Genomic DNA, 24,667 nt, shown 5'->3' with positions numbered 1-24,667 from the left:
GTCAGGAGGGAAAAGTTATTTTCGTACAGGTGTCTCATCCTCCAATAATAATGGCTTCTCCCTCTGTTCTAATTTCTGATACACCTTCTCCAGGCTTTTTGTCAAGAAGTTAACCTGTTCTGTTAAGGCTGCTACGGCATCAGGGACTGGAGTTTGAGCTGCCTGACTGGCTACCAGACAACATGTGGAAGGGGTAGCAGGCATATGGACAGGAGTCTCAGTAAATTTAGCAGGTTCTGGCTGTGGACTCTTTCCCAGAATGCTAATGACTAGCTCTTTAAAGTCCGGGAAGTTGACACTTGGGTGTTGTGCAGCTAACATTCTCAACTGGCTTTTTAGGTTGTCAGTGTTAACACCTTCAATGAATTGTTCTTTCAAAGTTTTGTCTTGGTTCTCTGCCTCATGGGGGTCTACCTGAACCACAGCTCTATGGGCTTCTTGTAAAGACAATGCAAAGTCTCTGAGTGACTCACCGGTTTGTTTTTTCATGCTGAAGAACCTCATTTTGACCTCTGACATGGTCTTGTGTTCAAAGGTGGTGTAGAGTCTCTCAAATATCTGTCCCAGTGTTCTCCTTTCAGAGCTAGGCCAGGAACTTCACCTCCCGAAGTGTGACTCTAGTTGAGATAGGAGTATTTAAATTTGCTGTTCTGTGGAGACAGGGTACAATCTGAACAAGGCACACATTTTCTCTTTAAAGTCTCTTCGGGTGTGAGCTTCCCCAGAGTATCGGGGAAACCAAGGGGCCGCAAAGTAGTAACGCATGGTTAGTGGCCTCATGCTGGCTGCTGCAGCGGCTGGTGGTGTACTGGAACCAGCTGGTTCTGGTTACACACGGTTACGTCGTCCCTGGGCAGGTTCGCATAAGTGATAAGGAGAATGACACAAGAATTCTCTGGGGCACACTCTGGTGTAAGGGACACAGGCCAGATGGTGGTTTGAGATGCCTGTATTAACCGCCTCCGGACCGCCTAACGCAGATTCGCGGTCCAGAGGCGGTAGCGCTGCGCAGACTGACGCATATACGCGTCATCTCGCGAGACGGAATAAGGCGTGACACCCGCTATTTCTGTCCTGACTGCCCTGACCACCCTGCCCTATGCTTTGGAGAGTGTTTCCGGAAGTACCACACACAGGTACACCTAGCATAGGGATCACATCTCACCAGGACAGGCACACAGGGCTATTAGGGCCCATTCACACAGAGCTGCTGCAAACGTCTCCTTTCACCTGGGACAAAGTGCATAACGCACTTCACCACATCTTTGGGTGATTTGCGCTTTGCACATTGACCCATGGGGAAGGAAAGGTTTGTTCTATAAAGGTAAAAAAAAAAAAAAAACACCAGTAAGCAAAAAGGTTAATGTTCAGTTCAAAAAGTTAAAGTTTATATGTTCCGTTCCAAAGTTAATAAAATTATTGCATTGCGGCCTGGTTTTTTCTTTTTTTTTTTTTTTACCTTCCAGGTAGACCAACCGATCGACTAGCTGCAACACTGATGTGCATTCTGACAGAAGCATTGCGCTGCTGTCAGATTACACGCAAGTTGGTGTATGCGGCGCTGCAAGACGAGATTTCTCCTCTGCAGTAAAAGATACGTTTGCCAAGGCATATGAGCTGAGGAGGAGGCGGTGTTCCTATGATTTGGCAAACACTTTGTATATAAAAAAATAAAAAAATAAATCCTGGCAATGATTTATTCATCTACATCGATTGATGTGAATGGAGAAATCTGGTTTGCCAGGGCATACGAGCTAAGTGGGTATGGATGTTGGGAGGAGCTCCTATGTCCTGGCAGACGCCTTTCCACTCCTTTTTTTTTTTGGCAGAGATTTTTTCATCCACATTGATCGATGCAAATGAAGAAATCTGTGCCGTTCATTTTTTTCTTTCAGCCCAGAGGCTGAACGGAAAAAAAAAATCTCATTACCTGTATGCTCAATATAAGGAGAATAGCAGAAACTCCTAATGCTGGCCATACATGTAATGATTGCGGAGACCCTCAAATGCCAGGGCAGTACAAACACCCCACAACTGACCCCATTTTGGAAAGAAGACACCCCAAGGTATTCGCTGAGGGGCATATTGAGTCCATGAAAGATTTAAATTTTTGTCCCAAGTTAGCGGAAAGTGAGACTTTGTGAGAAAAAAAAATCTATTTCCGCTAACTTATGCCAAAAAAAAAATATTCTATGAACTCACCAGGCCCCTCATTGAATACCTTGGGGTGTCTTCTTTCCAAAGTGGGGTCACATGTGGGGTATTTATACTGTCCTGGCTTTTTAGGGGCCCTAAAGTGTGAGAAGAAGTCTGGGATCCAAATGTCTAAAAATGCCCTCCTAAAAGGAATTTGGGCACCTTTGCGCATCTAGGCTGCAAAAAAGTGTCACACATGTGGTATCGCCGTACTCAGGAGAAGTTGGGGAATGTGTTTTGGGGTGTCATTTTACATATACCCATGCTGGGTGAGATAAATATCTTGGTCAAATGCCACCTTTGTATAAAAAAATGGGAAAAGTTGTCTTTTGCCAAGATATTTCTCTCACCCAGCATGGGTATATGTAAAATGACACCCCAAAACACATTCCCCAACTTCTCCTGAGTTACGGAGATACCAGATGTGTGACACTTTATTGCAGCCTAGGTGGGCAAAGGGGCTCACATTCCAAAGAGCACCTTTCGGATTTCGCAGGCCATTTTTTACACATTTTGATTGCAAACTACTTCTCACACATATGGGCCCCTAAATTGCCAGGGCAGTATAACTACGCCACAAGTGACCCCATTTTGGAAAGAGGACACCCCAAGGTATTCCGTGAGGGGCATGGCGAGTTCCTAGAATTTTTTATTTTTTGTCGCAAGTTAGTGGAATATGAGACTTTGTAAGTGAAAAAAAAAATCAAAAAAAAATCATCATATTCCGCTAACTTGTGACAAAAAATAAAAAATTCTAGGAACTCGCTATGCCCCTCACGGAATACCTTGGGGTGTCTTCTTTCCAAAATGGGGTCACTTGTGGCGTAGTTATACTGCCCTGGCAATTTAGGGGCCCTAATGTGTGCGAAGTAGTTTGAAATCAAAATCTGTAAAAAATGGCCGGTGAAATCCTAAAGGTGCTCTTTGGAATGTGTGCCCCTTTGCCCACCTAGGCTGCAAAAAAGTGTCACACATCTGGTATTGCCGTACTCAGGAGAAGTTGGGCAATGTGTTTTGGGATGTCATTTTACATATACCGATGCTGGGTGAGAGAAATATCTTGGTCAAATGCCAACTTTGTATAAAAAAAATGGGAAAAGTTGTATTTTGCCAAGATATTTCTCTCACCCAGCATGGGTATATGTAAAATGACACCCCAAAACACATTCCCCAACTTCTCCTGAGTACGGCGATACCAGATGTGTGACACTTTATTGCAGCCTAGGTGGGCAAAGGGGCACACATTCCAAAGAGCACCTTTCGGATTTCGCAGGCCATTTTTTACACATTTTGATTGCAAACTACTTCTCACACATATGGGCCCCTAAATTGCCAGGGCAGTATAACTACGCCACAAGTGACCCCATTTTGGAAAGAAGACACCCCAAGGTATTCCGTGAGGGGCATGGCGAGTTCCTAGAATTTTTTATTTTTTGTCGCAAGTTAGTTGAATATGAGACTTTGTAAGGAAAAAAAAATAAAAAATAAAAATCATCATTTTCCGCTAACTTGTGACAAAAAATAAAAAATTCTAGGAACTCGCCATGCCCCTCACGGAATACCTTGGGGTGTCTTCTTTCCAAAATGGGGTAACTTGTGGCGTAGTTATACTGCCCTGGCAATTTAGGGGCCCATATGTGTGAGAAGTAGTTTGCAATCAAAATGTGTAAAAAATGGCCTGCGAAATCCGAAAGGTGCACTTTGGAATATGTGCCCCTTTGCCCACCTTGGCTGCAAAAAAGTGTCACACATGTGGTATCGCCGTACTCAGGAGAAGTTGGGGAATGTGTTTTGGGGTGTCATTTTACATATACCCATGCTGGGTGAGATAAATATCTTGGTCAAATGGCAACTTTGTATAAAAAAAATTGGAAAAGTTGTCTTTTGCCAAGATATTTCTCTCACCCAGCATGGGTATATGTAAAATGACACCCCAAAACACATTCCCCAACTTCTCCTGAGTACGGCGATACCAGATGTGTGACACTTTTTTGCAGCCTAGGTGGGCAAAGGGACCCACATTCCAAAGTGCACGTTTCGGATTTCACCAGTCATTTTTTATAGATTTTGATTGCAAACTACTTCTCACACATATGGGCCCCTAAATTGCCAGGGCAGTATAACTACCCCACAAGTGACCCCATTTTGGAAAGAAGACACCCCAAGGTATTTTGTGATGGGCATAGTGAGTTCATGGAAGTTTTTATTTTTTGTCACAAGTTAGTGATCCGTCCGTTCTACAAAAAGATAGAGCAAGTTCTATCTTTTTGTGGTGCGGAGGCACAGAACGGAATCCCAGGAAGCACTCCGTAGTGCCAAGTGAATGGGTCCGCATCTGTGATGCGGAATGCACACGGCCAGTGCCCCGTGTATTGTATGTGGGCCGCAATACGGCAACGGAGGGGCAATGGTCATGTGAACAAGCCCTAAGTCTTTTCTTTTTAAAATCTGTTTATTGATTTTAAACATATAAAGGGTGTATTACAAACATGGAATACAAGACCACTGTAGGACAGTGCACAATAGATGTCACATTACACTGTATCAGATTCATGCAGGCATGTGCAACCAAGTTTAAAGCAAATCAGTCCAAAATCAAAGGCGGTACAACACACATTATACAAATTATGTCAAAAGTCATAGATGAGCGCCCCTCTGTGGGTGTACTGGTAATGGAGACCAACTGCTCAAACAGGGAGCCTCTAAGGCCCCTTTCACACGGGCGAGTTTTCCGTGCGGGTGCGATGCGTGCGGTGAACGCACTGCACCCGCACTGAATCCTGACCCATTCATTTCTATGGGACTGTGCACACGAGCGGTGATTTTCACGCATCACTTGTGCGTTGCGTGAAAATCGCAGCATGCTCCTCTTTGTGCGTTTTTCACGTAACGCAGGCCCTATAGAAATGAATGGGGTTGCGTGAAAATCGCATGCATCCGCAAGCAAGTGCGGATGCGGTGCGATTTTCACGCATGGGTTCTAGGTGACAGTCTATTCACTGTATTATTTTCCCTTATAACATGGTTATAAGGGAAAATAATAGCATTCTGAATACAGAATGCTTAGTATAATAGTGCTGGAGGAGTTAAAAATAATAAAAAAGTTAACTCACCTTCTCCTCTTGTTCGCGTAGAGGCCGGTCTGTTCTTTAGCTATGGGCTGAAGGACCTGTGGTGATGTCAGATCACATGCTCCATCACCATGGTGATGGACCATGTGATTGGAGCATGTGATCTGACGTCACTTCAGGTCATTCAGCCCATAGCTAAAGAACAGACCGGCATCTACCCGAACAAGAGGAGAAGGTGAGTTAACTTTTTTATTATTTTTAACCCTTCCAGCACTATTATACTAAGCATTCTGTATTCAGAATGCTATTATTTTCCCTTATAACCATGTTATAAGGGAAAATAATACAATCTTCAGAACATTCTGTGAAGAAGTTCGGGTTTGGGTACCAAACATGCGCGATTTTTCTCACGCGAGTGCAAAACGCATGACAATGTTTTGCACTCGCGCGGAAAAATCGCGCATTTTCCCGCAACGCACCCGCCTCTTATCCGGGCAAAAAACATGACGCCCGTGTGAAAGAGGCCTAAGGGTTACATTTCTTACACTATGAATTTTAATGGAGGAAGTCTGCCTGCGCTTAAAGAGTAAAATGTTGTTTAATGTAAAAAATTTGAAGTCTATTTAGGTGGTGTATGTATTCCAGTAAATTAACTGGTTAACCGATAACGTCAAGTGAAAGGAGGACAGTAGGGGGGAGGGTGAGAAGGCAAACTTGGGGAGGGTAATAAGAAGGGGTAGAAGATATAGATGAACCAGGTTATATCTAGAGTGCGGGAAACCTATTATCCATTGACAAGTAAATTATATAGTTAAACTCAGTAAATTTGGGTCATGTTCAAATCGTATGTCTGTGGGGTCATTTGTAGTGCCAAAGCCTTAATGTAAATATAACTATCAGCTCAGTGGGATTGGTGGAGTATAAAATGAAATGAACACTTATGTGTCAGGGGGTTAAGGAATTCATTTCCTTAAGTTGGTAAGGAATAATAATATCCCTCCCAATTGTCCACGGAAGCCATATTTTAATATATTTATGATTGGAGCGGGATTCCCAGTGAGATAGCTCCTCCAGTCTTGCGAGAGCTTCCAAACAAGCCCTAAGTCTGATGCTTCAGTTTCTTATACGTCATTTGATCAAGCAGTCGATTTATTGAAGCCTTTTTGACAAGGGGCTTTACTCGCAAAAGCGGACATTAAGTCAGCATTTAGGCTGTTGCCAGTTAGACCGCAAGGTTTTAATTTGTTGGGTTTTAGGTTTGATGATAAATTTTATTTTGATAGGTGTCTCCCCATGTTTTTTTTTTTTCTATGTCTTGTTCTTATTTTGAATCATTTCTACTATTTTGCAGTGGGTAGTGCAGGTTAGTATTCCAGAAGGTGATGTATTACATTATTTAGACAATTTCCTGTTTGTAGGTTTTTCCGGTTCTCAGTTGTTACAATGTTTTATTGGTATGGCTAAACAGTTCGGTATACCCATTGCAGAGAAAAAAAACTGTTTATCCTTGCGTTTGTTTAGAATTTTTAGGTATTGTTATTGATAGTGTTAAGATGGAGTTTCGTTTATCTAAGGGCTCATGCACACGGCCGTGTTTGACAGCCGTGAGCTGTCCGTGGAACCACGGGCTGGATTCCTGCTGAGAGCAGGAGCGCACGGTGTCATTGGTTGCTTTGCGCTCCCTGCTGCCGCCACAATACAGTGATACACTGGTATGACCTATATCCAATCCACGGACCGCTCACGGCTGTCAAACACGGCCGTGTGCATTCGGCCTAAGGTTAAGATAAATACAATTAGATCATTATTAGTGAAATTATTAACTAAGGATAAGTGCACCTTGAGGGAACCTCAATCTCTTTTAGACTCATTGAATTTTGCGTGTAGAATTATTCCAATGGGTTGTGTTTTTTCTAAGAGGATGTACTTTGCTACTAGAGGTTTGCGTTCCCCGGCAGTTCATGTTAGATTAACTAGAACGCTTAAAGGGGTATTCACATCTGAAAGATCATCTTTTAAAAGTTTACACTGGTGCCATACATCATTTTTGTAAATAGCTTCTATTTTTTAGAATGCACCCATTTAGAGAAATACACTTCCCTCTTACCCCATTGTTGACATTTGGCAACCCATAGTTACGGCCAACGCTCCACGGCCGCATCTATGGGCCGCGCTTGAGCAGACCGCTCTCCCTTTTCATCCAGACGGCCAGCAATTCAGACGAGTATGCGCACGCTGCCGCGCATGTGCATATCGTCTTTGCTCACTGCCGTGTCTGATACAGAGCCGCGCATGCGGACAATGGGGGACAATTGTATTTAGTGGAGGGACAATGGGGGAGAAGTTTATTTAGTGGAGGGACAATGGGGGACAATTTTATTTAGTGGAGGGACACTGAGGGACAATTTTATTTAGTGGAGGGATGCTGAGGGACAAGTTTATTTAGTGGAGGGACACTGGGGGACAATTTTATTTAGTGGAGGTGCAATGAGGGACAAGTTTATTTAGTGGAGGGATGCTGGGGGACAATGTTGCTTAGTGGCAGATGTAGCAGAGCTGTATTGAAAGCTGTTCATCCACAGTGCTTGTGGGGGAGGGAAATACATATGTAGCAGAGCTGTATAGAAAGTTGGTTAGCCACAGTGCTAGAGGGGACTGGGGAAGACAGATGTAGCAGTGCTGTATAGGAAACTGGTCAGCCACAGTGCTAGAGGGGACTGTGGAAGACAGATGTAGCAAAGCGGTATAGGAAACTGGTCAGCCACAGTGCTAGAGGGGACTGTTGAAGACAGATGTAACAGAGCGGTATAGGAAACTGGTCAGCCACAGTGCTAGAGGGGACTGGGGAAGACAGATGTAGCAAAGCTGTATTGAAAGCTGTTCAGCCACAGTGCTAGTGGGGGAGGGTAAGACATATGTAGCAGTGCTGACATGCTTTTGGGTTGATGTATAGTAGTGAATTATTGTTTTGCTGCTCCCCAATGCGCTCCCCAATGCACAGAACGGCCAGCACACGTGTGCATGAGCCCTAAGTTCAATGGAAGGACTTGTTGGCAGGAAGAATGGTCGGCAGGATTTTGGCCAGATTTTTGGGTAGAGAAGAAATTTACAGCTAATATTGTGCTCTTAGAATTATTCCCAGTTTTAGTTTCATAGTAGTTTGGGGTTCGTTTTTTTAAGAATAAGAGAATTAGCATTTTAACAGATAATAAAGAGAGCGTATAGCTTGGGGGACTCATGGGGACACAGTCACTGGGATTATGTGTGGTTTTAATGTTCTGGCTGCTTGGTGGTTTGTATGTTCTCCCTTCCCCCATATTTGTGTTTTGTTTTCACAGGTCTTACCTGAGGTGAGTCCAGTTCCAGACGGTCTCTGTTCCTCTGCCCAGCGACGGTTCCTGATGTTTCAGCTGTTGATTGGTTCAGGTGTCTTGAGGCGGGAGAATTCTTCTCAGCTGATTGGCTGGATCATCTGGTGGCGGGAAACCTAGGGATTTAAAAGAAGGGACATCACCATTAGTAGCAGTTGACCAGCATCCCACCCTCCCTCCCCTGTTCTAGTCGTGTTGCCTTTATTTGGGGGATTTTGTCACCCAGCTAATGGTGGGTGGAATTTTGGTCAAGATTTATTGGGTATTGATGAGATTAATATCTATTTATGGTTAGTTTTTCTTTATGGATTATTTAATTAAATATTTATTGGTGCAATTTTATGGTTAACCCCAAAATAAAGCAACAAAGCCTTGTTTATCCAAATACATGTTTGTGTGTCTTCCTATTTTCCTTTTTAAAGTATTATGTGACTTGTGTCTCCATGTAATAAAATGTGACAAAAAAAGAACCAACACTAACCTGTTAAATCCCAGTGTTTTTTTTTACTATGCTGCAGCCTCAGCATCACTGGCCTCAGCAATGATTCTAGTATCTACGTATGGCATGAGCCCGCTGGTGATTGGCTGCAGCAATCGTGTATCATGGGCACATCACCGCAGTAGCAACATAAGCATACACTGGTGTGAGCCACTGTAGTGTCAATGCTGGAGCGGCAAGGGATTTAATATGTTGGGGGGTTTTTATCCTCTGCCGACGCACTTCTCTAAACATGCTTGAAGTCAAGGGGGCAGCGGCCTCCTTGCTTCAAGTCAAGGTAACCACGCCACCTTCCCTGCCCCTTCGCTGTGACTGACAGCCGGTTGGCTGGCTTTGCCGAACTCTCTGCATAAGCGCTGTCAGTCACAGCGAAGGGGCCGCTGCCCCCTTGACTTCAAGCATGTCTAGAGAAGCGCGCCGGCAGGGGATAAAAGAATGTTTTCAGAGCTTTTGCCGCATCTGCCTGGCAGCTTCAGATGGTTTTTGGAGGTGACAGGTTCCCTTTAAGCACATTTTTACATTGGCAGACAACTCCTTTAAACACTGAATGTACATGTGAACATTACCACTTCACTTAAAGGGGTTGTCCTGCAAAAAGAAAAATTCTAAATACTTTTATATTTCCATGTAATTAAAAATGTAGTACAGCCACAGATTTATTCACGGAAATCTATGTGTATAGCGCCACCTGCTGTTTGTTCTTTTTCTTAATTCTCTGTTCTGACAATAATTAGTCACCAGATATTGAGGTTCATGAGTAGGGTTGCCATCCGGCTGGTAATGTTAATTGTCGGTATTTTCCTACAAGGACTGCTAATGAGCTCTTCCATTGTTAATAATTAAAAACAAAACAAACAAAAAAACACTCACCTCCTCTATTTGCTTGAGCAGATGATTAGAAGCTCAGGACAGGACCTAGGAGACATCATCACACTGGAGAGCAAGTCCTGTCCTGAGCTTCCAATCATCAGTGCGAGCAAATGGAAGAGGCGAGTGCATTTTTCATTTTTTGCACAAGCAGAGAAGGGGGCACAAATGGGGGGGGGGGGGGGGGGTGTTATTCTTCCTGGGAGCACTAATGAGGGGCATGTTTCTTAATGGGGGGTGCTAATGGGTGGCATTATTCTTCTTGGGGGGCACTAATGGGGCATTATTTTTCCTGGGGGGCACTAATGGGGGCATTATTCTTTCTGGGGGCGCAAAGGGGGCTGATTATTCTTACGGGGCGCTAATGGGGGCATTATTCTTTGTGGGGGTCACTAATGGGGTCATTATTCTTACTGGGGCGCACTAACGGGGGCATTATTCTTACTGGTTTCAGTAATGGGGGCATTATTCTTCCTGGGGGCACAAATGGGGGGCATTATTCTTACTAGGGGTTACTAAGGGGGCATTATTCTTACAGGAAAACACTAACACTTGGGGCATTATTCTTACTGGGGGCACTAATGGGGCAATTACTCTTACCGGGGGCATTCATTCTGGGGTGCCGTAATGGGGGGATTACTGGTACTGGGGGGCACTAATGAGGGAATTACTATTGCTGGGGGCACTAATGGGGACAGTATTAATTCTGGGGGGCGCTAATGGGGGCATTACTATTACTGGGGCACTAATGGGGGAGTTAGTAATGCTGGAGGGCACTAAAGGGACATTATTAATACTGGGGGGCACTAATGGGAGCATTATTAATGCTGGGGGGGCACTAATGGGGACATTATTAATTCTGGGTGGTGCTAATGGGGGCATTACTATTAATGGGGCACTAATGTGGACATTATTAATGCTGGGGGGCACTAATGGGAGCATTGTTAATTTTGGGGGCGGCACTAGTGGATGAATTAATATTACTGGGAGCCACATATGACAGTGACTTAACACCCTGTGTTAAGCCACGCCCCACACCCTCACCCCCTTTGGGGTATGGCTTAACTTGGCTGGTATTTTTTGTTGGGAAAGGTGGCAACCCTATTCATGAGACAATATGGCTATGGTTGTCTGTGCTACACAGGGCCGTCTTTAATATTGATTGGACCCTGGGCAAGAATTTACTTGGGCCCCCTGGATCCCGCCTTCCCACACCCTACCATGCAATCATGCTCTCCACCACAACACACACACAAAAAAATCCACACCAGAACTACTACGTTTAGCTGTTGTGGTTCTGGTGACTATAGTGTCTCTTAATATAGAGAGAGAAAAAAGAATCAGCACAAAAGTATCAAATAAAATGGCTGTATCGTTATTCTAAAAATTAAAAAAGCACAACTTCTGACACAAATTTTTTTGTTGGGAAAGGTGGCAACCCTATTCATGAGACAATATGGCTATGGTTGTCTGGGCTACAGTACTCCTCAGTCGTTTATCACTGGCATGTATGAGGAAGTTTATTTCCAGGCTGAATCCTTGTAACTATGCACAAACAGTAGGTGAAAAGATAATTATTTGCCAGGGTTCAAAGAACATGTTCACAGTAACAGTATATACTGAATGTAAAGCGGCAGCCAGGCACGGAAGGAAAGGAGCCTGGCTACAGGAAGACAGTAGGGACAAAGTTCAACAGCAAAACGGCAAACACATTGTAATAGCAGCAATTAGTGAATTTAAACCATGAAACATGAGGCATGACATTCTCCACCTCACTGAAGTGTTTGTAGCACTTCTAGTACCTCCAATCCTATCTTCTAATACAGGGGTCAGCAACCTCTGGCACTCCAGGTGTTGTGAAACTACATCTCCCATCATGCACACTTGCTTGGCTGCTCTCTAAACTCCCACACAAGTGAAAAGAGCATGCTGGGAGTGGTAGTTTCACAACAGCTGGAGTGCCAAAGGTTGCTGATCCCTGTTCTAATAGAAGGTGTGACCGTTAGGGTTCATGAACATGAACATGTGCACCCAGTGCCCGTATTGCGTCTCACAAACAGCAGGTCCGCAGTATACGAGCACTGGCCACGTGCGCTCTGTTCAATTTGACCCATTCATTTGCAGTATGAATGTCTTGAATGGGTCCGTGATTCGTCTGCACCGCAAAAATATAGAACATGCCTCCACAGACATAAGGATTAAGGGAAAGATGTGCTCCTGTTCTGTGTTTAGAGCCGCACCTGGTTTTGGCTCACAATCACTGATGGAAATCACTGACCAAGGCACTGACGTGTGAATAAGGCTTTAGTCGCAGGGGTCTGCAGGCGGCTAGATGACTGCTCATGTTACAGTTTTTTTGTCCAATCCTCCTGCATTTGGTTCCGACCCATCAGTCTTTTATTTTCTAGGTTTATAACCTTTACTGGCCTCCTAGCTGCATGTGATTAGCTGAGTGGCCTACAGTAAGCCTAAAAAGTGGCACAACTGAAGTAACTATGGTTTCTATAACTTTTCAACTTGCTCAAAGAGGGGGTGTGGCTTAGTGGGAAGGGGCAGGGCTTCACATGTAATGGGTGGGGTTGAAGATGCGTCATTTTGCTTCAAAATTGTGCCACAATTCTGTCCGAAAGCCTGTCATAGCAAAGTTCCTATCAAGCCCTGTCTGCACTTTAATTCTCCCATGGACAATGGTAAATAATTCTCTATGGGAGAAGCGATCTAGTTGACAAAAAATAAGTATGAGAAAGGTTTTTAAAAAGGTAAAACATTTTAAATCAATCCCGTTTTCCCCAATTTGAAAATAAAAATAAATAATTAAAAATATCATTAGTATTGCCGTTACCCAAAATGCTCATAATTAGGGATGAGCGAACTTGAACTGTATAGTTCGGGTTCGTACCGAATTTTGGAGTGTCCGTGACACGGACCCGAACCCGGACATTTTCGTAAAAGTCCGGGTTCGGGTTCGGTGTTCGTCGCTTTCTTGGCGCTTTTTGAAAGGCTGCAAAGCAGCCAATCAACAAGCGTCATACTACTTGCCCCAAGAGGCCGTCACAGCCATGCCTACTATTGGCATGGCTGTGATTGGCCAGAGCACCATGTGACCCAGCCTCTATTTAAGCTGGAGTCACATAGCGCCGCCCGTCACTCTGCTCTGATTAGCGTAGGGAGAGGTTGCGGCTGCGACAGTAGGGCGAGATTAGGCAGATTAACTCCTCCAAAGGACTTGATTAATCGATCGATCTGCAGCTGTGCATCATTGAGCTGCTGAAATTCAATTGCTCACTGTTTTTAGGCTGCCCAGACCGTTTGTCAGTCACTTTTTTCTGGGGTGATCGGCGGCCATTTTGTGTCTTGTGTGTGCGCCAGCACAAGCTGCGACCAAGTGCATTTAACCCTCAATGGTGTGGTTGTTTTTTGGCTAAAGCCTACATCAGGGTGAAGCTGTCACACCAAGTGCATTTAACCAGCAATAGTCTGTTTATTTTTTGGCCATATACTACATCAGGGGCAAGCTGCGCCTGTCACCAAGTGCATTTAACCCTCAATGGTGTGGTTGTTTTTTGGCTAAAGCCTACATCAGGGTGAAGCTGTCACACCAAGTGCATTCAACCAGCAATAGTCTGTTTATTTTTTGGCCATATACTACATCAGGGGGAAGCTGCGCCTGTCACCAAGTGCATTTAACCCTCAATGGTGTGGTTGTTTTTGGGCTAAAGCCTACATCAGGGTGAAGCTGTCACACCAAGTGCATTTAACCAGCAATAGTCTGTTTATTTTTTGGCCATATACTACATCAGGGGCAAGCTGCGCCTGTCACCAAGTGCATTTAACCCTCAATGGTGTGGTTGTTTTTGGGCTAAAGCCTACATCAGGGTGAAGCTGTCACACCAAGTGCATTTAACCAGCAATAGTCTGTTTATTTTTTGGCCATATACTACATCAGGGGCAAGCTGCGCCTGTCACCAAGTGCATTTAACCCTCAATGGTGTGGTTGTTTTTTGGCTAAAGCCTACATCAGGGTGAAGCTGTCACACCAAGTGCATTTAACCAGCAATAGTCTGTTTATTTTTTGGCCATATATTACATCAGAGGCAAGCTGCGCCTGTCACCAAGTGCATTTAACCCTCAATGGTGTGGTTGTTTTTTGGCTAAAGCCTACATCAGGGTGAAGCTGTCACACCAAGTGCATTTAACCAGCAATAGTCTGTTTATTTTTTGGCGATATACTACATCAGGGGCAAGCTGCGCCTGTCACCAAGTGCATTTAACCCTCAATGGTGTGGTTGTTTTTTGGCTAAAGCCTACATCAGGGTGAAGCTGTCACACCAAGTGCATTTAACCAGCAATAGTCTGTTTATTTTTTGACTATATACTACATCAGGGGGAAGCTGCGCCTGTCACCAAGTGCATTTAACCCTCAATGGTGTGGTTGTTTTTGGGCTAAAGCCTACATCAGGGTGAAGCTGTCACACCAAGTGCATTTAACCAGCAATAGTCTGTTTATTTTTTGGCCATATACTACATCAGGGGCAAGCTGCGCCTGTCACCAAGTGCATTTAACCCTCAATGGTGTGGTTGTTTTTTGGCTAAAGCCTACATCAGGGTGAAGCTGTCACACCAAGTGCATTTAGCCAGCAATAGTCTGTTTATTTTTTGGCCATATACTACATCAGGGGCAAGCTGCGCCTGTCACCAAGTGCATTTAACCCTCAGTAGTGTGGTTGGTCAAGCTGTCACACCAAGTGCATTTAGCCAGCAATAGTCTGTTTATTTTTTGGCCATATACTACATCAGGGGCAAGCTGCGCCTGTCACCAAGTGCATTTAACCCTCAGTAGTGTGGTTGGTCAAGCTGTCACACCAAGTGCATTTAACCATCAATAGTGTGGTTATTTTTTGGCCATATCCCAGTCTAATTCTGTCAGTAAACGTATACCTGTCACCCAGCGCCTAAATACTAGGCCTCAAGTTTATATCCAGCTAAATCTGTCGTTACTGGTGTGGCTGGTCAAGTTATTTAGTGTCCGTCAAAGCACATTTTTTGTTCTGGGTTGATATACAATTCCCAATTTAGAAATTTCATAATTTAGTGGTTTCTGCTGTATCAGAGCTATTTGAAATCTATCCCTAAAAGGGTATATAATATTCAAGGTGCACATAGGGTCATTCAGAATAACTTCACACACCCGCTACTGTGCATTTGCAAGTCTAATTCTGTCAGTAAACCTATACCTGTCACCCAGCGCCTAAATACTAGGCCTCAAATTTATATCCTGCTAAATCTGTCGTTACTGCTGTACTGTTGTGGCTGGGCAAGTTATTTAGTGTCCGTCAAAGCACAGTTTTTGTTCTGGGTTGAAATACAATTCCCAATTTAGCAATTTCCTAATTTTGTGGTTTTTGCTGTATCAGGCCTACTTTAAATACATCCCTAAAAGGGTATATCAGAATCAAGGTGCTGATAGGGTCATTCTGAATAACTTCACACACACACTACTGTGCATTTCCAAGTCTAATTCTGTCAGTAAATCTATACCTGTCACCCAGCGCCTAAATACTAGGCCTCAAATTTATATCCAGCTAAATCTGTCGTTACTGCTGTACTGTTGTGGCTGGTCAAGTTATTTAGTGTCCGTCAAAGCACATTTTTTGTTCTGGGTTGAAATACAATTCCCAATTTAGCAATTTCCTCATTTAGTGGTTTCTGCTGTATCAGAGCTATTTGAAATCTATCCCTAAAAGGGTATATAATATTCAAGGTGCACATAGGGTCATTCTGAATAACTTCACACACACGCTACTGTGCATTTCCAAGTCTAATTCTGTCAGTAAATCCATACCGGTCACCCAGCGCCTAAATACTAGGCCTCAAATTTATATCCAGCTAAATCTGTCGTTACTGCTGTACTGTTGTGGCTGGTCAAGTTATTTAGTGTCCGTCAAAGCACATTTTTTGTTCTGGGTTGAAATACAATTCCCAATTTAGCAATTTCCTCATTTAGTGGTTTCTGCTGTATCAGAGCTATTTGAAATCTATCCCTAAAAGGGTATATAATATTCAAGGTGCACATAGGGTCATTCTGAATAACTTCACACACACGCTACTGTGCATATCCCAGTCTAATTCTGTCAGTAAACCTATACCTGTCACCCAGCGCCTAAATACTAGGCCTCAAATTTATATCCTGCTAAATCTGTCGTTACTGCTGTACTGTTGTGGCTGGGCTAGTTATTTAGTGTCCGTCAAAGCACAGTTTTTGTTCTGGGTTGAAATACAATTCCCAATTTAGCAATTTCCTCATTTAGTGGTTTCTGCTGTATCAGAGCTATTTGAAATCTATCCCTAAAAGGGTATATAATATTCAAGGTGCACATAGGGTCATTCTGAATAACTTCACACACACGTTACTGTGCATTTCCAAGTCTAATTCTGTCAGTAAATCTATACCTGTCACCCAGCGCCTAAATACTAGGCCTCAAATTTATATCCAGCTAAATCTGTCGTTACTGCTGTACTGTTGTGGCTGGTCAAGTTATTTAGTGTCCGTCAAAGCACATTTTTTGTTCTGGGTTGAAATACAATTCCCAATTTAGCAATTTCCTCATTTAGTGGTTTCTGCTGTATCAGAGCTATTTGAAATCTATCCCTAAAAGGGTATATAATATTCAAGGTGCACATAGGGTCATTCTGAATAACTTCACACACACGCTACTGTGCATTTCCAAGTCTAATTCTGTCAGTAAACCTATACCTGTCACCCAGCGCCTAAATACTAGGCCTCAAATTTATATCCTGCTAAATTGCTGTGGCTGGGCAAGTTATTTAGTGTCCGTCCAAGCACAGTTTTTGTTCTGGGTTGAAATACAATTCCTAATTTAGCAATTTCAAAATTTAGTGGTTTCTGCTGTATCAAAGCTATTTGAAATCTATCCCTAAAAGGGTATATCATATTGAAGGTGCACATAGAGTCATTTAGAATAACTTCACACACCCACTACTGTGCATTTCCAAGTCTAATTCTGTCAGTAAACCCATACCTGTCACCCAGCGCCTAAATACTAGGCCTCAAATGTATATCCAGCTAAATCTGTCATTACTGCTGTAGCTGGGCAAGTTATTTAGTGTCCGTAAATACTAGGCCTCAAATTTATATTCAGCTGAATTTGAATACAATACATTGGGCCAAATAATATTTTTGTTGTTGTGGTGAACGATAACAATGAGGAAAACATCTAGTAAGGGACGCGGACGTGGACATGGTCGTGGTGGTGTTAGTGGACCCTCTGGTGCTGGGAGAGGACGTGGTCGTTCTGCCACATCCACACTTCCTAGTGTACCAACTACCTCAGGTCCCAGTAGCCGCCAGAATTTACAGCGATATATGGTGGGGCCCAATGCCGTTCTAAGGATGGTAAGGCCTGAGCAGGTACAGGCATTAGTCAATTGGGTGGCCGACAGTGGATCCAGCACGTTCACATTATCTCCCACCCAGTCTTCTGCAGAAAGCGCACAGATGGCGCCTGAAAACCAACCCCATCAGTCTGTCACATCACCCCCCTGCATACCAGGGAAACTGTCTCAGCCTCAAGTTATGCAGCAGTCTCTTATGCTGTTTGAAGACTCCGCTGGCAGGGTTTCCCAAGGGCATCCACCTAGCCCTTCCCCAGCGGTGAAAGACATAGAATGCACTGACGCACAACCACTTATGTTTCCTGATGATGAGGACATGGGAATACCGCCTCAGCATGTCTCTGATGATGACGAAACACAGGTGCCAACTGCTGCGTCTTTCTGCAGTGTGCAGACTGAACAGGAGGTCAGGGATCAAGACTGGGTGGAAGACGATGCAGGGGACAATGAGGTCCTAGACCCCACATGGAATGAAGGTCGTGCCACTGACTTTCACAGTTCGGAGGAAGAGGCAGTGGTGAGACCGAGCCAACAGCGTAGCAAAAGAGGGAGCAGTGGGCAAAAGCAGAACACCCGCCGCCAAGAGACTCCGCCTGCTACTGACCGCCGCCATCTTGGACCGAGCACCCCAAAGGCAGCTTCAAGGAGTTCCCTGGCATGGCACTTCTTCAAACAATGTGCTGACGACAAGACCCGAGTGGTTTGCACGCTGTGCCATCAGAGCCTGAAGCGATGCATTAACATTCTGAACCTTAGCACAACCTGCATGACCAGGCACCTGCATGCAAAGCATAAACTGCAGTGGAGTAAACACCTTAAAAACAAGGAAGTCGCTCAGGCTCCCCCTGCTACCTCTTCTGCTGCTGCCGCCTCGGCCTCTTCTGCTGCTGCCGCCTCGGCCACTTCCTCCGCCTCTGGAGGAACGTTGGCACCTGCCGCCCAGCAAACAGGGGATGTACCCATAACACCACCACCACCTCCGTCACCAAGCGTCTCAACCATGTCACACAGCAGCGTTCAGCTCTCCATCTCACATACATGGGCGAAATCTCGTTAGCCGGTTTGACGCACATCCCTTGCCTGGCGCATGTGCTGAATTTGGTGGTGCAGAAGTTCATTCACAACTACCCCGACATGTCAGAGCTGCTGCATAAAGTGCGGGCCGTCTGTTCGCGCTTCCGGCGTTCACATCCTGCCGCTGCTCGCCTGTCTGCGCTACAGCGTAACTTCGGCCTTCCCGCTCACCGCCTCATATGGAACTCCACCTTGCACATGCTGGACAGACTGTGCGAGCAGCAGCAGGCCATAGTGGAGTTTCAGCTGCAGCACGCACGGGTCAGTCGCACTGCGGAACAGCACCACTTCACCACCAATGACTGGGCCTCCATGCGAGACCTGTGTGCCCTGTTGCGCTGTTTCGAGTACTCCACCAACATGGCCAGTGGCGATGACGCCGTTATCAGCGTTACAATACCACTTCTATGTCTCCTTGAGAAAACACTTAGGGCGATGATGGAAGAGGAGGTGGCCCAGGAGGAGGAGGAGGAGGAAGAGGGGTCATTTTTAGCACTTTCAGGCCAGTCTCTTTGAAGTGACTCAGAGGGAGGTTTTTTGCAACAGCAGAGGCCAGGTACAAATGTGGCCAGCCAGGGCCCACTACTGGAGGACGAGGAGGACGAGGATGAGGAGGAGGTGGAGGAGGATGAGGATGAAGCATGGTCACAGCGGGGTGGCACCCAACGCAGCTTGGGCCCATCACTGGTGCGTGGCTGGGGGGAAAGGCAGGACGATGACGATACGCCTCCCACAGAGGACAGCTTGTCCTTACCCCTGGGCAGTCTGGCACACATGAGCGACTACATGCTGCAGTGCCCGCGCAACGACAGCAGAGTTGCCCACATTTTAACGTGTGCGGACTACTGGGTTGCCACCCTGCTGGATCCATGGTACAAAGACAATGTGCCCACCTTACTTCCTGCACTGGAGCGTGATAGGAAGATGCGCGAGTACAAGCGCACGTTGGTAGACGCGCTACTGAGAGCATTCCCAAATGTCACAGAGGAACAAGTGGAAGCCCAAGGCCAAGGCAGAGGAGGAGCAAGAGGTCGCCAAGGCAGCTGTGTCACGGCCAGCTCCTCTGAGGGCAGGGTTAGCATGGCAGAGATGTGGAAAAGTTTTGTCAACACGCCACAGCTAACTGCACCACCATCTGATACGCAACGTGTTAGCAGGAGGCAACATTTCACTAACATGGTGGAACAGTACGTGTGCACACCCCTCCACGTACTGACTGATGGTTGGAGGGGTGTGCACGTGGCCAGAGCTAGCCTTTTTTCTGCCTTGGAGGTGCTGGCCTGCCCGGCGGCCAGCGTTTTGTCTGAACGTGTATTCAGCACGGCAGGGGGCGTCCTTACAGACAAACGCAGCCGCCTGTCTACAGCCAATGTGGACAAGCTGACGTTCAAAAAAATGAACCAGGCATGGATCCCACAGGACCTGTCCATCCCTTGTGCAGATTAGACATTAACTACCTCCCCTTAACCATATATTATTGTACTCCAGGGCACTTCCTCATTCAATCCTATTTTTATTTTCATTTTACCATTATATTGCGAGGCTACCCAAAGTTGAATGAACCTCTCCTCTGTCTGGGTGCCGGGGCCTAAATATATGCCAATGGACTGTTCCAATGTTGGGTGACGTGAAGCCTGATTCTCTGTTTTGACATGCAGACTAATTCTCTGCTGACATGAAGACAGATTCTCTGTTACGGGACCTCTCTCCTCTGCCTGTGTGCTGGGCCTAAATATATGCCAATGGACTGTTGCAGTGGTGGCTGACGTGAAGCCTGATTCTCTGCTATGACATGCAGACTGATTCTCTGCTGACATGAAGCCAGAGTCTCTGTTACGGGACCTCTCTCCTCTGCCTGGGTGCTGGGCCTAAATATCTGACAATGGACTGTTACAGTGGTGGGTGACGTGAAGCCAGATTCTCTGCTATGGGACCTCTCTCCAATTGATATTGGTTAATTTTTATTTATTTTATTTTTATTTTTATTCATTTCCCTATCCACATTTGTTTGCAGGGGATTTACCTACATGTTGCTGCCTTTTGCAGCCCTCTAGCTCTTTCCTGGGCTTTTTTACAGCCTTTTTAGTGCCGAAAAGTTCGGGTCCCCATTGACTTCAATAGGGTTCGGGTTCGGGACGAAGTTCGGATCGGGTTCGGATCCCGAACCCGAACATTTCCGGGAAGTTCGGCCGAACTTCTCGAACCTGAACATCCAGGTGTTCACTCAACTCTACTCATAATATTAAAATATAAAAGTAATTATTTTGTACAGTGAACAGCATAACACAAAGAAATCAAAGTGGCCAATGTACAGTTTTTTTGGGTGCTTCCTCCTCCCAAAAAAATAAAATTGAACAAACTGTGATAAGTGATAAAAAAATGACTAAAATGGTATTAATGAAAAATACAAATCACTCTGCAAGGAATTACTTCTTACACAGCTCCGTAGAAAGGAATATAAAAAAAATGATGGGGGTCAGAATATAGCGATGCAAAGAATAAAAGATTATTACTTAAGCACAAGAAAAACTAAGTACCTAGTAATTTTTAGTATATAGAGAATGCTGTAATTTATTTCCAATTACACCCCATTTTTTCCAGCTCACCACTACATCATATACAATAGTAATTGGTGCAGTGAGAAAGCACAACTTGTCCTAAAGAAATCAAGTGTTAACATGTAGGGTTGAACGGACCCGAACATTTCTGTAAAAGTTCGGGCAGGGCTGGTGCTATAACAAGGCAGACCAAGCGGCTGCTTGAGGGCGCAGAGAAGGGAGGGGGGGGGGGGGGGGCACCAGGGTGGAAAAATAAAACGTTTCTTTTTTTTAAATAAATAACTTGCAAAGTTATTTGTAGCTTCGCTTGTGTTGGCAAAAAAAAAATCCTTGCACCGGCCCTGAGTTCGGGTTCGGTCTTCGGCAATTTCTTGGAGCTTTTTGAAAGGCTTTTTGAAAGCTTTTAACTGTGTGCCCTTAGAAGCCATCACAGCCATGCCTACTAATGGCATGGCTATAAGTGGCCAGTGCAGCATGTGACCCGGCCTCTATATAAGCTGGAGTCACGTAGCGCTGCACGTCACTCTGCTCTGATTAGTGTAGGGATAGGATGCTGCAGTGAGGGGGAGAATAGGACAGAATCTTTAATCAGAACTCCAATTGAACTCAGCGATATACATAGATTTAGTTGTGTGGGTGCAGTGCAGAGCCCAGTGACAGAGAAAAAGGACTTTTATCCGTCTGTTAGTTAGGTGGGCGGCGGCGGCCATTTTATGCAAGCTCAGTGCACTAGCACTGCATATGTGCTTTTGTGACATTCAAATCCAAGCTTGAAATTTTAGCAATATCCCACATCTAGTGCCTTTGCAGCATTAATCAGTGTGCAATTTAAGCTAGAAATACAGCTATAATTTTCTGGGTTTTAAAAAACGCCCTTTTTAGGCAAAATATACAATTTTAAAGCCCTTGCTGCATCTGCACGTGTGAAATTCAAGCGTTATATACTGCTGTCATATTCTGTTAGTAATATGCTATTAGAGAAACACCCATTTTGGGAAAAAATCTTAAATTGCGACCTAGTCTGCATCTGTACGTGTGCGATACCCCATTTAGATACTGTTCTATTCTGCTATTGGAAAAACACCCATTTTGGGCAAAAATCTTAAATTGCGGCCTAGTCTGCATTTGTACGTGTGAGATACACCCTTTAGATAGTGTTATTCTATTCTGCTAATAAAAAAAACACCCATTTTGGGCAAAAATCTTAATTTTGCAGCCTTTGCTGCATATGCCATTGTGAGAAACACCCTTTAGATACTGTTGTTCTATTCTGCTATTAGAAAAACACCCATTTTGGGCAAAAATCTTTCATTGCGGCCTAGTCTGCATCAGTACGTTGAGATACACCCTTTAGATACTGTTGTTCTATTCTGCTATTAGAAAAACACCCATTTTTGGGTAAAAATCTTAAATTGCGGCCTAGTCTGCATCTGTACGTGTGAGATACACCATTTAGATGCTGTTGTTCTATTCTGCTATTAAAAACACACCCATTTAGGGCAAGATCCTAAATTTGAGAAATATGAGGAGAGCGTCAAATAAGGGATGTGGCCCCGGTCATGGTGCTGCTGCTGGTGGAGCTCCTGTTGCAGGGAGAGGACGTGGTCGATCTGTGCCAGCTACACGCACAAGTGAAACACCTTCCTCAGGTGAGAGTAGGCAACTGAATCTTCAGCGTTATTTGGTAGGGCCGAATGCGGCTCTATGAATGGTGAGGCCAAAACAAGTATAGGCGATAGTAGATTGGATGGCTGACAGTGCCTCCAGTTCCTTCACATTGTCTCCCACCCAGTCTCCTGCTGAAAGATCAGAGTTGGCACATGCAGCTGATGTCCATTAGTCTTTCACCTCACCCCCTTGCACATCAGCCAAGCAGTCTGAGCCCCAAGTCATGCAGCAGTCTCTTCTGCTTTTTGATGACTCTGCTAGCACGGTTTCCCAGGGCCATCCACCTAGCCCTGCCCCAGAAGTGGAAGAGATTGAGTGAACCGATGCCCAACCACTTATGTTTCAAGATGAGTACATGAGGACCATCGCAGCATGTCTCGGATGATGATGAAACACAGGTGCCAACTGCTGGGGCTTTCGAAAGTGTGCAGACCGACAAGGAGGGCAGGGGTGAAGACTGGGTGGAAGTTGATGTGGAGGATGATGAGGTCCTCGACCCCACATGGAATCAAGGTCATGCGAGTGACCTGTTTAGTTCAGAGAAAGAGGCGGTGGTCGCACAGAGCAACCAGCACACTAGAAGAGGAAGCAGGGTGCAAAAGCGGAGAGGGCATCCCCTAGACAGTAGGCCTGCTACTGCCCACCGCAGCAAGGGATCGAGCACACCAAGGAGTTCCCTGGTGTGGCAGTTCTTCAGACAATGTGCTGACGACAAGACACGAGTGGTTTGCACGCGGTGCAATTAGAGCCTGAAGCAAGGCATAAACATTCTCAACCTAAGCACAACCTGCATGACCAGGCATCTAAGTGCAAAGAACGAGCTGCAGTGGAGTAGACACCTCAAAAACCAAGAAAGGTCTCTGGCTCCTCCTGCTTCCTCTTCTGCTGCAGCCTCGGCCTCTTCATCCACCTCTGGAGTGACAGTGACACCTGCCACCCCGCAAACAGAGAATCTGCCAGCAACACCACCATCTGGGTCACCAAGCATCTCCACAATGTCCCACGAAAGCGTTCAGCTCTCCATCTCCCAAACACTGGAGCGGAAGAGGAAGTACCCCCCTACCCAACCACGATCCCTGGCCCTGAATGCCAGCATTTCAAAATTACTGGCCTTTGAAATGTGGTCATTCCGTCTGGTAGAGACAGAGAGTTTTAAAAGCCTTATGGTGGTGGCTGTCCCACAGTACGTCGTGCCCAGCCTCCACTACATTTCTTGGCATGCCATCCCTTCCCTGCACAACCAAGTGGGGGACAAAATCAGGTGTACACTGTGCAACGCCATCTGTGGCAAGGTGCACCTTACTACGGATACGTGCACCAGTAAGCACGGTTAGGGACGTTATATCTCAATTCTCCATAACATCACACTGGGTAAATGCAGTGGCGGCTGGAGTTGAGGCGGATAGCAGTTTGCGGCATGTCCTTCCACCACCGAGGATTGCAGAGCGCTTCAGTTTGCCTCCTGTTGCTTCCTCCTCCTACTCCGCTTCCTCATCCTCTTCCGGCTCCTCATCCGGTCAGCGTAACACCTTCACCACCAACTTCAGCACAGCCAGGGGTAAACGACAGCAGATAGTTTTAAAACGTATCTGTTTGGGGGACAAACCCCACACCGCGCAGAAGCTGTGGATGGGCCTTGAACAACAGACCAATGAGGTGCCAGTGAGCCTCAAGTCCGGCTTGGTGGTGTGCGATAATGGGCGAAATCTCGTAGCAATTCTGGGACTAGCCGGTTTGACGCACATCCCTTGCCTGGTGCATGTGCTGAATTTGGTGGTGCAGAGATTCCTTAAAAATGACCCAGATATGTCAGAGCTGCTGCATAAAGTGCGGGCCGTCTGTGCGCGCTTTTGGCGTTCTCACCCTGGTGCTGTTTTCCTGTCAGCGCTGCAGCGTAACTTCAGCCTTCCCGCTCACCGCCTCATATGCGACGTGCCCACGAGGTAGAAC

At 45.4% G+C, this 24,667-nt stretch overlaps 1 pseudogene; it reads right to left on the bottom strand.

The window, feature by feature from the left end:
• The window catches only part of LOC122926122, a 119,407-nt pseudogene that overhangs the window by 57,747 nt on the left and 36,993 nt on the right, over positions 1-24,667 (bottom strand).

This window comes from Bufo gargarizans, chromosome 2 (genome assembly GCF_014858855.1).
Source record: "Bufo gargarizans isolate SCDJY-AF-19 chromosome 2, ASM1485885v1, whole genome shotgun sequence".
Taxonomy (NCBI): Eukaryota; Metazoa; Chordata; class Amphibia; order Anura; family Bufonidae; genus Bufo; species Bufo gargarizans.
This window is presented reverse-complemented; position numbering and strand designations above follow the sequence as displayed.